Source organism: Paramormyrops kingsleyae, chromosome 22 (genome assembly GCF_048594095.1).
Source record: "Paramormyrops kingsleyae isolate MSU_618 chromosome 22, PKINGS_0.4, whole genome shotgun sequence".
Classification (NCBI taxonomy): domain Eukaryota; kingdom Metazoa; phylum Chordata; class Actinopteri; order Osteoglossiformes; family Mormyridae; genus Paramormyrops; species Paramormyrops kingsleyae.
The window spans coordinates 13973734-13987227 of NC_132818.1; the positions used below are offsets into that span (position 1 = coordinate 13973734).

Below are 13494 nucleotides of genomic sequence, written 5' to 3' on the forward strand. Positions count from 1 at the left end.
CACTTTACATACGGTGCAGATCTGCACTGCAAACAATACCAATCTGATATTTTAAAACATTTGCCACTAGGTGGCAAACTAACCATGAATTCAATATACGGCAGATAGACAGCATGATTTTTTATAAGTTACATGATTACTACAGTTCATTCTACATGTACAGTTCATTCTACTAAATGTTATTCTTTGTGTGTACCTCCTCTGTGTTTTCTTTGGAGCTGGATACATACCACTGGCCCCGTGCTCAGATTCAAGTGGTTACAATGGAGCTCCTACCACTGAAAGCCATTACCACCCCCTCTGTTCCACCACGGTGTTTCACACTTGTTGTAGTGGATCGCAGCATCCCGCCTCTAATGGGAGCCAGACTGACAAAAGGGCTCCTTGGCAGGCTGGTCATCTCATGTGGTGTGCAGCTTCTCACTTCCTCAAGCGGGAAAGGACTTAGCGGCGGACTCCCACTGTGGCTAGCCCTCAACCGGAACTGTGTGTGAATTGGGTCATACATCATTCAAGTCCTTTTTTTAAATCAAATAAAAACCCAGGTGTGTGTCCACCATTGTTCAAAGAAGGACACATTATACAATTCAGCCCTTTAACATCGGCACAAATCAGAACATGGACAGTATATGTTAATAGCCAAACCTTCACACCATCTATACATGCAACTGAAGAAGCTGATACAGAATAGCGATACTTAGTTAGTCCCTGTGGGGAAATTCTCTTTTCACCTGCTCCATCTTGCTCTCTGTGAGAGACACATACATTTGAGAGCAAACTCGGGGGTCACATGACAGGGTCAGCCAGCACACAGCACCCCTGGAGCTGGGTGTCAAAGGTCCACAGGCATATATGAACTCTGCCAAGACCAGGGCCCAAATCAGCGATCTCCTGATCACAAGTTCAGGGGGGCTTAGGCCACTGAGCTACACATGACTTATTACGACTAAGCTTAAAGGTGAACGTTATCAATCCCAGCGGGAAATTCTGACGCATACAGCAGCAAGAATGTTGCACACAGATGACCATACATCCATCCATTTTCTGAAACCGCATGTCCTACTCAGAGTCGCAAAGGGGTCTGGAGCCTATCCCAGAGGCTACGGGTGCAAGGCAGGGAATAACCCAGGATGGGGCACCAACCCATCACAGGGCACAGTCACACGCCACTCATTCATACACCATTCACTCTCACACGCACACCTGTTTGGGAACTCCAATCCACCTTAGCATGTTTCCGAACTGTGGGGGGAAACTATGAACATACAAACAGAGCAAAACAGACAAAGTGCAAAGACAGTTCACATAGTGCAAAGAAATAATCATGGTGCAAATACATTTTAAAAGGACACAGTACACAAAAAGAATACCCCGAAAACCAGAATACTGTAATATTACTAGGGTTGCAAAATTCTAGGAATATTCTTGTTAATTACCATACTTTCCCGTTAATTCCCATGGAAAGTTTCTAATGTGGAATATTTCCAAAATTCCCCAGCTTAACTTCCCATGGAACGGAAAGTTTCAGGAAAATTTCCAGAAATTTTCCAGCCCTTTGCAACCCTAAATATTACAGAAATAAATTAACAGTTTAAGAAGGGAATAATAATAATAAATAAGCGTGTTGTATATGTGTTTGATGTGTGATGATTGTAAACCGTGATGAGGATGATTCTAATCAGCCATGAGATCCATAAATCCTCGGAACATCACTGAAGACACCAGGACACTTCCGGGTCTGATTTCCAGCTGAAGTTTAACATTTTATTGTGGCTGGAAAAATGACTTTTAGAAGTCAGGCATCCATTATATGATGAGCTTCACAATAAAGCTGCGTCACAATCACTTGCAAGAATCTCAGGCTCCTGTCCTGGTGCGTGATTCGCCTGCTGGGATTCACTCCAACCCGCATTCCACATTTATTTAGTCTAATTAGCCGTTCGTTAACTGCACCATTACTTATCAGCATTTCTGCTTTAATGCTTCAGTGAAGTGGCTCGTTTTCACTGTCCATGTCTCTGCTCATTACCTCTCTGTCCTCTCCTCACCTTACGCTCCGGTTCCACCACATGGACAGAGGATGCATCATTCATTCATACACTTATCTTATTGAATCTCAAACATTAAAGCAGATGAATCTGATGTGCAATCCTCCAGCAGGGAGGGGGTGCTGTTACTGGCCAGGGTGCGGTGGGCCAATGTGCTTTTACAACTGATAGCCTTCTGCGATGAGGGAGTTAACGGACACCTCCAAAGGCGCAAACACTTTTCTTGACTGTGGAGAAATTCTTTGGAGCTTTGCCTTGTCTGATTTCATGTTTTTATTCTGTTGGCTGTGGCATTAGCATAAGCACAAAGGAAGGGGGGTGGCACGAGGGAAGATTTTCACGCTGGGGAGGATCTGGCTGTACAACAAGTAGCTGCTGGCTGTCACATGAGAGGGAACATTTTTGAAGCCGGGGTATCTGACTGACTACCCCCTCCTCAGACATGCATCCCTGTATTGTAGCCAGTCTCTCAGTATAAAGCTTTGACCTACCTTATCGGGGGTTACTGCTCAATTGTTCTCTGAAGGCAAAAGGCAAGTGAAAAGCATGAAAGAGCTCCCCCCCCCCCATCAAGCGCTTATCACCATCTGAAGAATTGCAAATCGGCTCAAGGGGAATCAACAAAAACCAACATGCACCTCTCTCTTGCTCACACAGCCATGCACACACACGCACACACACTCACGGGTTTGTAAGTGTATCTTTGTGGGGACTCTACATTCATCTTTATGGAAAAACCCTAATCCCAACAATGACAACCTTAACCCCTACCCAATCCTAACATTAACCATAAGAAACCAAACAAAATACAAGACTTCTGGCATTTTTAGTTTTTTGTATGTAGACACAGATTTTTTTTTTTACTAAATTGAGCTTCCCCTTTTTGGGACTGAAAAAATGGTCCCCACAACATCAAAATAACAGGTCCTTATCACATGTCCCCGCAATGAAATATATACATAACCCCCCCCCCCCCACACACACACACACTCATGTCCCCTCATACCATTACTCACAGCCATTCACAAACACACACACACACACACACACTCATGTCCCCTCATACCGTTACTCACAGCCATTCACACACAAACACACACACACAGTCATGTCCCCTCATACCGTTACTCACAGCCATTCATACACACACACACACACACACACACTCATGTCCCCTCATACCGTTACTCACAGCCATTCACAAACACACACACACTCATGTCCCCTCATACCGTTACTCACAGCCATTCACAAACACACACACACTCATGTCCCCTCATACCGTTACTCACAGCCATTCACAAACACACACACACACGCACTCTCCTACACCTGCACATGCAAGGATCCCACCCATACTGGTGAATCTGCACCAGAACACCCCACTGACACACGAGAGTGTCCCAAATTACCGTGATTAGCGGCAGCTGGCTGCTCGTGGCAACGTACCAAAGCCTCCTCCCCAGAAGCCTCTTGTGCTGCAGCCACTGCTAACAGGAAGAAGACCTACCAGTGTGGTACCTCGCTGTCCGAAGCTGCCGGCCTGCATCTGCTACTCCGACACTCTGGAACAGGCTCAGCGAGGACCCCTGGGCTGCCTCTCAAATTATTACTCTTTAAACAATACTAATTCCCAAGCCTTTGGTAAAATCCATTTATGGTAGCATACACTGAGTCTTACAAAACAATGACCATTACTTACTGCTGACAGGTGATAGGTTGGGCTGTTGGTGCCCCCTGCCTGTCAACAGAAAAGTGGCAGTCCCATCAGTGACACAGACATGCACCACACACACACACACACAGGTTAGGTATCGGTATCTTTGTGGGGACTCTCTAGTCATCCCTATGGGCTAAAAACTATTCCCGTCAAATTGTGGGAACACTGAATCCCCACAATGTAATGCAGGTATCCACCCACTTTATGAAAGTAGAGCATTCCTATGAAACCTTTTCTAAGCCGAAATGGCATAAAGCGAAGAAACAATTCCCATTAATTTATATGGGAATATTTTTAGGGTACCCAGACCGAAAAAAAAACCTACCGTATCATACAAAATAACACATAAAACCTAAAATAACACTAAAGTATAGTAAGAGCAGGAATTATATTTTAAATGGACAGCCTGTTTAAAGTACAAATGTATATAAACTGTTGTTTCACTTACCAGAATCAATACAGTCATGCGTCGCTTGACAACAGGTGTATGTTCCGAGAAACGCGTCGTTAGGCCATTTCGCCTACTTACACAAACCTAGATGCTATAGCATACTATGGTATAGCCTATAAGCAACGATAAATAATACAGTGTCGCTATGATAAATACATAGCCGAGTAACATAGTTGTTTAGAATCATTATCAAGTATTATATACTGCGTACAATCGTATGCGGAACACTTTACACCAGCATCACCACAAAGACGTGAGACATCGCCTTATGACATCATGACGTTTAAGACGTCACTATACGAAAGGAATTTTTCAGCTCCGTTATAATCTTATGGGACTAGTGTCGTATACGCGGTCTGTTGTCTTCCCAAATGTCGTTATGTGGCGCGTGACTATGGCTGTGTTAGAAATGTCCACTTATTTACGCACTATATAGTGTTCACTACATAAAACACTCACTAGGGGATAAGTGCAGACAGCGGTTGATACATTTCGGACTCTGGGTGGGTGACGCTGCTACATTACATTCGTAATTGTTATCTCTGTCGCATAAACAAATACCAGAATATTCCATCTAGCGTTAAACGATGATAAAAATGTACTTTTTTTTCTTTATTGTATCTCTTCTGTAATGTTCGTACTAGTTGTTAGCAATAGCCATTTGTTTTCAAAGCAGTAGCAGCCCTGCCAGTGTTTTAGCTCACTGTATAAGCCAGCTACTTAACAACGGTTAACAGTTACAGTTCAGACTGTTCCAACACTAACATGACAGGCTGCAATGCATGATGGTTTAAGTTGACTGATGTATGGTACAACTAATGCACAGTACAGGTGTTTCTCAATATGAAGAATGCAAGGATTGTACTTCTGCTCCTTACAAAACTGTTCTTGCTAACTTGCCTCCCAAGAACGAACTCGGGGTGCAATCAATCATAGGATTGATTTCCCTCTGTACTTCTGTTCTTGGTATTGGAACTGGTCTTCAGCAATGGAATATGACACAAGAACACAAGTATGGTCAAGTAAGCTTATTGAAAAAACACCCTGCATTTTGCTGTGCCTTGCTCTGATTCACAGTTGAGAATTCAAACAGCACTACAAAAACGGCCAACTCCCTATATAGTGTAATATATAGTGGGGAAGTGGACATTTTCGAACACAGCCTATATATCTACAAATTGGTTTCATAAAAGTGAAACTCCTCTTCGGATTTCTTTCAGTTAGTGAAAGCAGATCCTAATGTAGGTCTTTCCTAAAAGCGAAATGGCGCAATATAAACATTCGTAAAGCGGTGGATACCTGTATATACAAATCCTCAGTGTGCAAACACCTGCACACACAGACACACACATACATATACAATCCATGATGGTGCACATTGTGGGAAACAGGTCTACTCTCCTTCCCCTTCCTTCCACACCAGCACAGAAGCAATCAGAGCCCTGCTATCAAAATAAGGTTTATCCTAAGTTCCATGTGTTGTCCAATTCCAATCCACATCTTAAAATCCCACAGTGGATCCAGGGAGTTCAGCTTTATAATTGAAGCTGACGGGGCTCTCATAATGTAGTTGCCCCCTCCTTTCCCGGCCATCGGACACATCGGCGATGTGTGTCACGGGGAATCTCGCTACTGATGGGGGGCAGGAGGGCGGATCAGGGAGCCCCGTCCTCCCCAGCGGGGGTGGCCCGTCACGGCTCTTACAGGCCTGCCAGTCAGCTGCCGCTCCCCTCTGCCAGCCTCCCCACCGCTCGTTAAAGCTCTATTTTTGCCCTAACTGCTCACATTCCCCCTTTCTCTCTCTGGAAGTGAGCGCTCACAGATGACCCCTTGCTAATGTCTAGAGTTCCGCCATTTCTACGCGTCGGCTGAACATCTCACATGGGTAACCGTAGGTGCGACATATTACATTAACATTTAAATTTATTTAGCAGATGATTGTAACCAAAGCGACATACAAGTTATTTTTTAAAAAGCACTGTCTTACAAACCTTGAGCAATTGGGGGTGGAGGGCCTTACTCAAGGGCCTAAAGGTAACATCATTCTGTCAATCCTAAGATTTGAACCAACAACCTTCTGATCACATTAATTCATTTATTGAATCAAAGTGCAGGGGGTGCATGACCCAGACTCTCCTTCGTGTCCCACCTCCGCAGACTTCTGACTTGTACACCGGTGTTCCCGTGGGTGTGGTTTGGGCATTTGGCGGGACGATGGGCAGCAATACAATGCCAGTGCGGCTAAGCAGGCAGCTCCTGGCTTTAATTCTGGGGGTAAAATAAACAGTAGGGGGTCCAGACTGAGGGCACCACTGGTATGGCTTAGGAGCTCTTAGTCTGACACGTTAAAAGGAGCCGTTCTGGATCATTGCAGTGGCAGTGAAATCAGCAACACCCAACGAAAGGCACCCTCATCCAGGGGCGTATACAGGGGTGGGGCCATAGGGCCACTGGCCTCACTGAAAGCAAGTTTGCCCCTTCCCCTGTCCATCCATCCACCCACCTATCCATCCATCCATCCATCTTATATACCTCTTTGTCCTGTGCAGAGTCATGAGGGTCTTTGGCCTTCCCAGAAGCTATGAGCACAGGGGAATAAAATAAGATGGAGCACCAATTAAAAACATTTCATTGGCTAATGACAAAGACGGCCCATCGGTATGAATTATGGACCCTCTTATGACCTCCACCCTCTCCACTGTATAAATTCCTAGAATTGACCCTGCCCGATTCTGGAACGGCAGCATGCCTCCCCAGTGACCCCCCCCCCCCACCCCCATGCAGGTGTGCCATTGGCATCATCAATAAAAGCAGGTCTCATTACGTAACCTGCACGCGGCCCGAGCTGCAGCTCAGACTTCGTCAGTCTTTTATGTAGCGCCGTCGGTCTGAAAGTTTGGTGCAGACGCAGGGTAAACGGCGCTTCCAGGAAACGGGCGGCTGCGCGTGTCGGCGGGGCTGAAAAGCAGCGTGCAGGTGCTGCCTGCGATGACGCCTTAAAGCCCCCCCACCCCCCGCCGCATGCTAGTCGCACGGCAGCCATTCATGGAAGGCAATTAAAATCAACCCATCATTAAGCGCTTGGAGAGGAGCTCTGTGGGGATGGGGGGGGGTGGGCAGAGGATGCTCTCGGCTGAATGAAAGCCAATCACAGAGCATTGTGAGAGTCTGCGCTGCTCTGATGCGATCATACACGGTGCGGCGCACACACAAGGGAAAATTTTTTGCCGTGCCTCCCGCCCCTCATAAACAGCCCTGTCTCTGGGATCTTTGACATCCCTGGAAACATACAAGTCCCATCCTCCAAGATAGTGACTGCGCTTGCATCTGTCAGCCTGTGACAAAATCTGAGGCTGCATATTTATTGGGACTGAAAGGTCATGACCCCAGAGGGGGTGGGGAAATTGGAAGGGTAAACGCCCCCCTCCCTGCCGACGGTGCTCATGGGGATGCATATCAATTATACCTGTTGTTGTTTTTATTCGATAAAACTTGCTAAACAAAGTGAGGCGGAGTTCCTCTCTGAAAGGCCCACAGAATAAATTCTGGGACTTGTCACCTTGGTGCACCTGTAATTACGTCTTCCCATGTAATTAAGGCGGGGTGGATCCGGGAACACGGCCTATCATCGGAGCGACTGACAGGAGAACGAGCGGCAGGGGTCTCCCTCGGCCGTCGCTGGCCGCGCGGGGGCGTTCCCGTTACTTAAATACACGGCATCAAAAGAAATGCTCATCACCTCCATCATCATCATGGAACAAAAGGCCACTGCTGGAAAAAAGAGGAGAGGCCCGTCATTCCAAGAGGTAATTAGCTCAGAAGTGGGAGATGTCTCCGGATCCGGCACAAGGTGCGCCCTGGTGAGTCACTCCGCCTAGCTATGCCGCAGCGGCACACAGAAGGTGCGTTCTGCTGATTGACGCGATTCATTCTGCCTGACGAGTTGAAAAAAAAAGAAACACATCTCCCACAAGCCGGAGGTGTGAAGTGGAGGGGGGTGAACCCGACCGCTGCAAAGCCGCTCACGTCGGACCCGAATTCTACCCTTGGGAGCCGGAGAAGCCCCCATGGAACTGAGAACAGGACTTGCGGGGAAAACAAAAACAAAAAGAAAACCTTAAAGGCAAATCGGTTTTCAGGGCGATGGAGGGATTTTGGCGGCGTGGCGGCTGGTTTCCGTGTCCTGAACCGCCCACGTGGAGCTCTTCATTTAGAGAGAGAGAGAAAAAAACAACGTGGCTGCATTTTTACATAAAAAGCAGACACATAAATACAGTGTGAATCCTGTAAGCGGGCATGATTCTGACGGCGATTTCACTGATGCTGCTGCTTTGCGTTTGAGAAGGTGGCAGCGTGTTGAACTGCCTTTGCGTAGAGGACCTTCTGAGGGCCTTCTGAGGGCCTTCTGAGGTACAGCGGTAACGGGGGCCAAAAAAGAAGGGCGTGCCCCGGGGGAAGATCCCACAAGATTCCTGATCCCAAGGTTGTCGTTCTGTTGTTTTTTTTTTTTGGCTCAGGATGCTGGGCCCATGATCAGAAGGTTGCTGGTTCAAATCCCATTGCCGGCAAAGTGAGATCCCCGTTGGGCCCGTGAGCACGGCCATTAACCCCCCAGTTGCTCCAGGGACTGTTAGACCCTGCTTTCATAAAAACATACGCTGCTTTCGATAAAAAGACCTGCCAAGTAAATAATAAATGCTAAAATGCCTCCGATGGAAAGCCTGCGGTTTTGAAAGATTTTGTCACCCTGTGGGGAAGACGTCGAACATCTGGACACCCACAGCTGTCACTCGGCAGACACTGGTGGGGATGACTCGTCGCAGACAGAATCCTATCCCTGCACTGTCTGCCCTCTATGCGAGATCTCAAGAGCTGCTACTTCTGTTTTCCTGCATCAGACCGGAGGATGTACCCATCAAAACTCTGCTACCAGACCAGCTGACTTTTGCTACAAGAATGTGTTCTACCAGTCTGGTGTTGTTGGCATCCTGTTCTTCACTGGGTGTGTAACACCAAAGGGAGGTGGACCTGACTCGATCAAGGAGGCCACATCTGTCATAGGGATGAGGCTGGACGCGCTGGAGGCAGCCGTGCAGAGGAGTGTGCAACCAAACGCGAGGCCTGTCCCCTCAATGGACAGCTCATGGAGATGAGAAGCAAGTTCAGGGCGAGAATCCCCCGGGTGCAAAGCAAGAGCTTCAGAAGCGCGTGGGAGCCCCTGCCTTTCGGCTGTCCGATGCCCCCTATCTCTGAGCTGCAAGCCTCATCAGTGCCAATCCCCGGATTTTTGACATCTCTCCCGTCACACGGCTGTTACATTACTAGTGTATATTGCACAGTCACACACATTTTGCACCTTTTGTGCCATTTTTAAACTCATGTTGTGTTTTACACTGTTTGCACATTTACCGATTCTGTCTCACTCAGTCTGTCTCATTGCCTTTATCTTTGTCAATCAATCATCAATCAATCAATCATTGTGTGTTATCAGCCATTCTCTGGCATTGCCACCTTGTCAACCACTGCAGTCCACTTCTCTTTTCCTGTAGCTGATATCGGGTCGGCTGAATACCAACAGCCCCCTCTACTGCTTCTTTGCTGCGGATGGTTCTGGAATGTGGGCCCCAGTCCTTCTCTCTGTACACGCCACCCGACCCCCCTACCACCCGCACCCCCACCCCCACCCCCCCAGCCCACTCATTTTAAGTACCAGTGAAATGATTTCATCGCTTATGAATAGCTGAGCACCAGAGGAGGCTGCAAAAGACAATTTCATCTTCAGCTGTTTTCTGCATGCCTGTCGGGTGGGGGGGGGGGGGAGGGGGGGGCGGTTGAGGGAGTAAATAAATTAAAAGGTTGAAAAGGGAAAATTAAATGGTGGCAAGGATGAAACGGAGTGACATTGCTTGGAGGGGGGGGTCTCCGGGATTCTCACCCTAAGGTGATGCACCGGCAGGATTAGGGAGGGTCATTGAAGATCTTGGAAGCGATTAGTGAGCTGAGCGATTCCTTTAAAAAGAACATTGACCACACTGTCTTCTGGAATTCCCTCTCTTTCCTTTTCCCAGGTTCATGCACCATTCTGTATCAAAAGTGTAATAACAGATCGCTACTTACTCTCGTCAAGTGCCTGAGACTGGGTAGTGCATGGCGCTATATAAAAACAAGCTGAATTGAATTGAATAAGGTTCGTCTTGTTTACTGGTCTGGAGAAAAATACTTCAATAACCAAGCGTGTAGGTGGCGCTCGTGACAGCCCCCCTTATTTATCGTCTTAATCTGAGATGTGGAAGTTAAAGTTTCTGGATTAACGGAGCAGTGATTCATCGTGATGAGGCCCTCGGGCCAACGGGTACCTGTGTGCTCCTGCTGTCTGCTATCTTGCCAAGGGGGATGAGAAAGGAGGTGTGTGCGTGTGTGTGGTGTGTGTGGGGACGGGTAGCACCGCTGGGGATAGATGGCCTTTTTATGTGATCACCATCTGGCCTGTAGTGCCGTACCAATGTGGGCGTGTCCATCCTGAGCCTCTCCCCCACGCATTATATAGGAATCATGGGAAATGAAGTCTTGTCACGGTGGGGAGCTACAGTTCACTTGGCTCCCGCTTTGGCGTCCACGTGGCTGCTGCCCCACTCCCGTGCCACCCCAACTGTGACTCCCGCGATCGCGCCGCACCTCCGGTCGCAGCGGTGGGTAAGGCCTGACCACGCCAGGCACCAGGGGGGCCAGATTGGGTGGTGGATGCACAAGGCCATGGATCAAGCGGCACACGTTGAAGTGACATTACCCATAATTCATATCCCAAAGGGCTTCGAATAAAAAAATAAATAAAAGTGGAAATATGCAGTTTGATGCTTATGGTGTAAAGGAAAGCTTAATTGGTGATGAAGCCGCTTAATTTTTGATGAAACGTTACTCCACATTTCTGCAGGACATGGCTGTTCAGTCAGGCCGTGGAAAGTGTGTCATGAATGTTGCCTGCAAAGCCTCCATGGCTTGTGGGGCATCGGGAAAAAGAGGCAGTTTGATTCTGCTCTCGCAGCAGCTCTTAAAGAATAAGCTAAGATCTATCAATTCTTCTCATTAATGGTAGACATGTTTCTGTCATCTCTGAAAACGCACTTTTCAGATTTCTATTGAGGGAGTTTGTAAACGTGGTTGATTAACAGCTCTGGGTGCAGTAAGAGCCTTTAAATAACAGTGTCATCACGTTGCTTTGGTGTATGATTACATGTCTTCGTGCTGCCAAGATACTCTTTGTTGTTAATTAACAGGCGCAAAAGGAAATATTCTAATAATCAATATTCATTCAATCAGTCACTTTCCCAGCATTGCAAACACACACCACACACACATACGCACACACACACACACACACACACAAAAAGGGCAATTCAGAGACAAAATGCCACATGCCTTGGGATTGGAGGTGACATACCCAGAGAATATTCTTGCAAGCAGAGGGAGAACATAACAACTCTACCTCACCACCCCTAACAATTAATATCATTACAATAGGTCATTACAATATAACAGCATGTTTGTGATGGGGGAGAGATGACATTTACAAAGAAGCACAGACCCAGAGACACATTTTTCATCTCTTAAAATGAACTTTATTTTGTAATTTCTAGATACTCTCTATTTACAACATCTGTAGTTTAAATAAGAAAAGTATGTGCTTTTTTTTCTACTACAATTCTGGAATGAGACCAGTGGAGGGGAGGTTGGTGACATGGGGGGGTGTTGCAGCTCTGACGGGGGGGACAATGGGGGTGGGAATGATGGGCTTGGGAAAGGGCTGGAAAGGCAGGCGCTAAGAATTCTGGGTAAGGATAAAGAAAAACATCACCACTAACCAACGTAATACTTCCCTTCTTGGTTATGGGGCAGGTTAAACAGCAGGGATAGAGTTGCTAGACGAAAATGGTCTCCTGGATATAAAACTGATACTTCTATATAACATAGAAACAAATATTAAGTAGATATATTACTATATTCCAATAAATAATTGATACTTAATTCAAATAAAGTTATCAAAGTGGTATATTCCAGTAGAATCGGCATAACGGTGTACAACAGATCGAACGATTGGATTCGGTCAGCTAATCGGCGGAGGTGGGGGCCACGAGCTGCGTGGGGGGAGAGGCCTCGTGGGAGCAGAAAGCATGCCACGGCGGGAGGCCAGGGGGTGGGGGGGAGGTGGTGGACACGGACTCCGCAGCACGCTCACCCATCCGAAACAGTTCCTGGCTGGCCACGTTTAAAAGAGAAAATAATGAACAAACTGACACTTCTCCTGCAAGTCCCGCCAATGAGGTACTTCGTCGCGTGTTAGGAGCCCTTTGTGTGTGTGCCTGTGTGTGTGGATTAGGTTTATATTACTTTGTGGGGACCAAATGTTTTTTTTGATGTTGTGGAGATCACAATGCGAAAAAGTAAAAATGCCAAAAGTCTCTTGTTTGGTTACTTATGGTTAAGGTTAGGGCTGGGTAGGGGTTAAGGTCTCGACATGTTGTAATTAAAGTTTTCCCCATAGAAATGAATGGAGAGTCACCACAAAGATATAATTACAAACCTGTGTGAGTGTGTGTGTGTGTGCGTGTGTGTATGCCCTTGCTTCGGAAATCAAGAGCCCTTTGAGAGAACAGTCAGCTCTGTACAAAATAGTGCGGATTTTATGGCGTGCCAATATGACCCGCGCAGACCCACACAAACGCAAAAAAAGTGGACACCCAGGGAGGGGGGGGGGGGGTGCGGGATGGGGCAGGCATTGTGCTCTCTGATTATCTGCTGAGCACCAGGCTGAATTATCCATTCCAAGGATACATAGTTTTTTAACGCCTTTAATGAATAGTGCCAGGTGTTTTCAGCCAGTCAAACTCGTTAGGAGGAAGAGATGTGGAGATGGCGGTCATGTGCCCCCCCCCCCCGTGTGGCATTCTTCGGCTCCCACACCTCCTGCTACAGCGACAGCTTCACAGTAAAACCAGAAAGGTCATCACTCCCGCTTTTCCCTGTGGCCCAGAGAGCGTGCCGTAATGCCACAGCGCTTTCTGCTCTGCTGGCTCCCCCTGCAGGCGCCCTGTGTATGTGCTGGACGGGGGAGGCAATTTCTGCATTTCATTTCCCTGTTCTTGCACCATGTTTTCCTTTCTGGCTGGATTTTTCCATGATGTCTTTACACACATTGACTTTGGGTGGCAGTAGACTATGGCTTCCATAGTGGCTTGTCAAGGTCAGAGAGCAACGCCCACAATCCCCAGGACGCTCGG

At 47.3% G+C, this 13494-nt stretch overlaps 1 long non-coding RNA gene across 1 annotated transcript; it reads right to left on the bottom strand.

Annotated features, from left to right (window-relative positions):
* Window positions 1–3035: 3035 nt before the first annotated feature.
* On the bottom strand, window positions 3036–4684 carry LOC111849099 (uncharacterized). The gene is made up of 3 exons (XR_002839461.2): window positions 4217–4684; window positions 3751–3789; window positions 3036–3538 (listed from the first exon to the last, which is right to left on the bottom strand). It is a non-coding gene; the product is annotated as an uncharacterized lncRNA (long non-coding RNA).
* Window positions 4685–13494: the final 8810 nt, after the last annotated feature.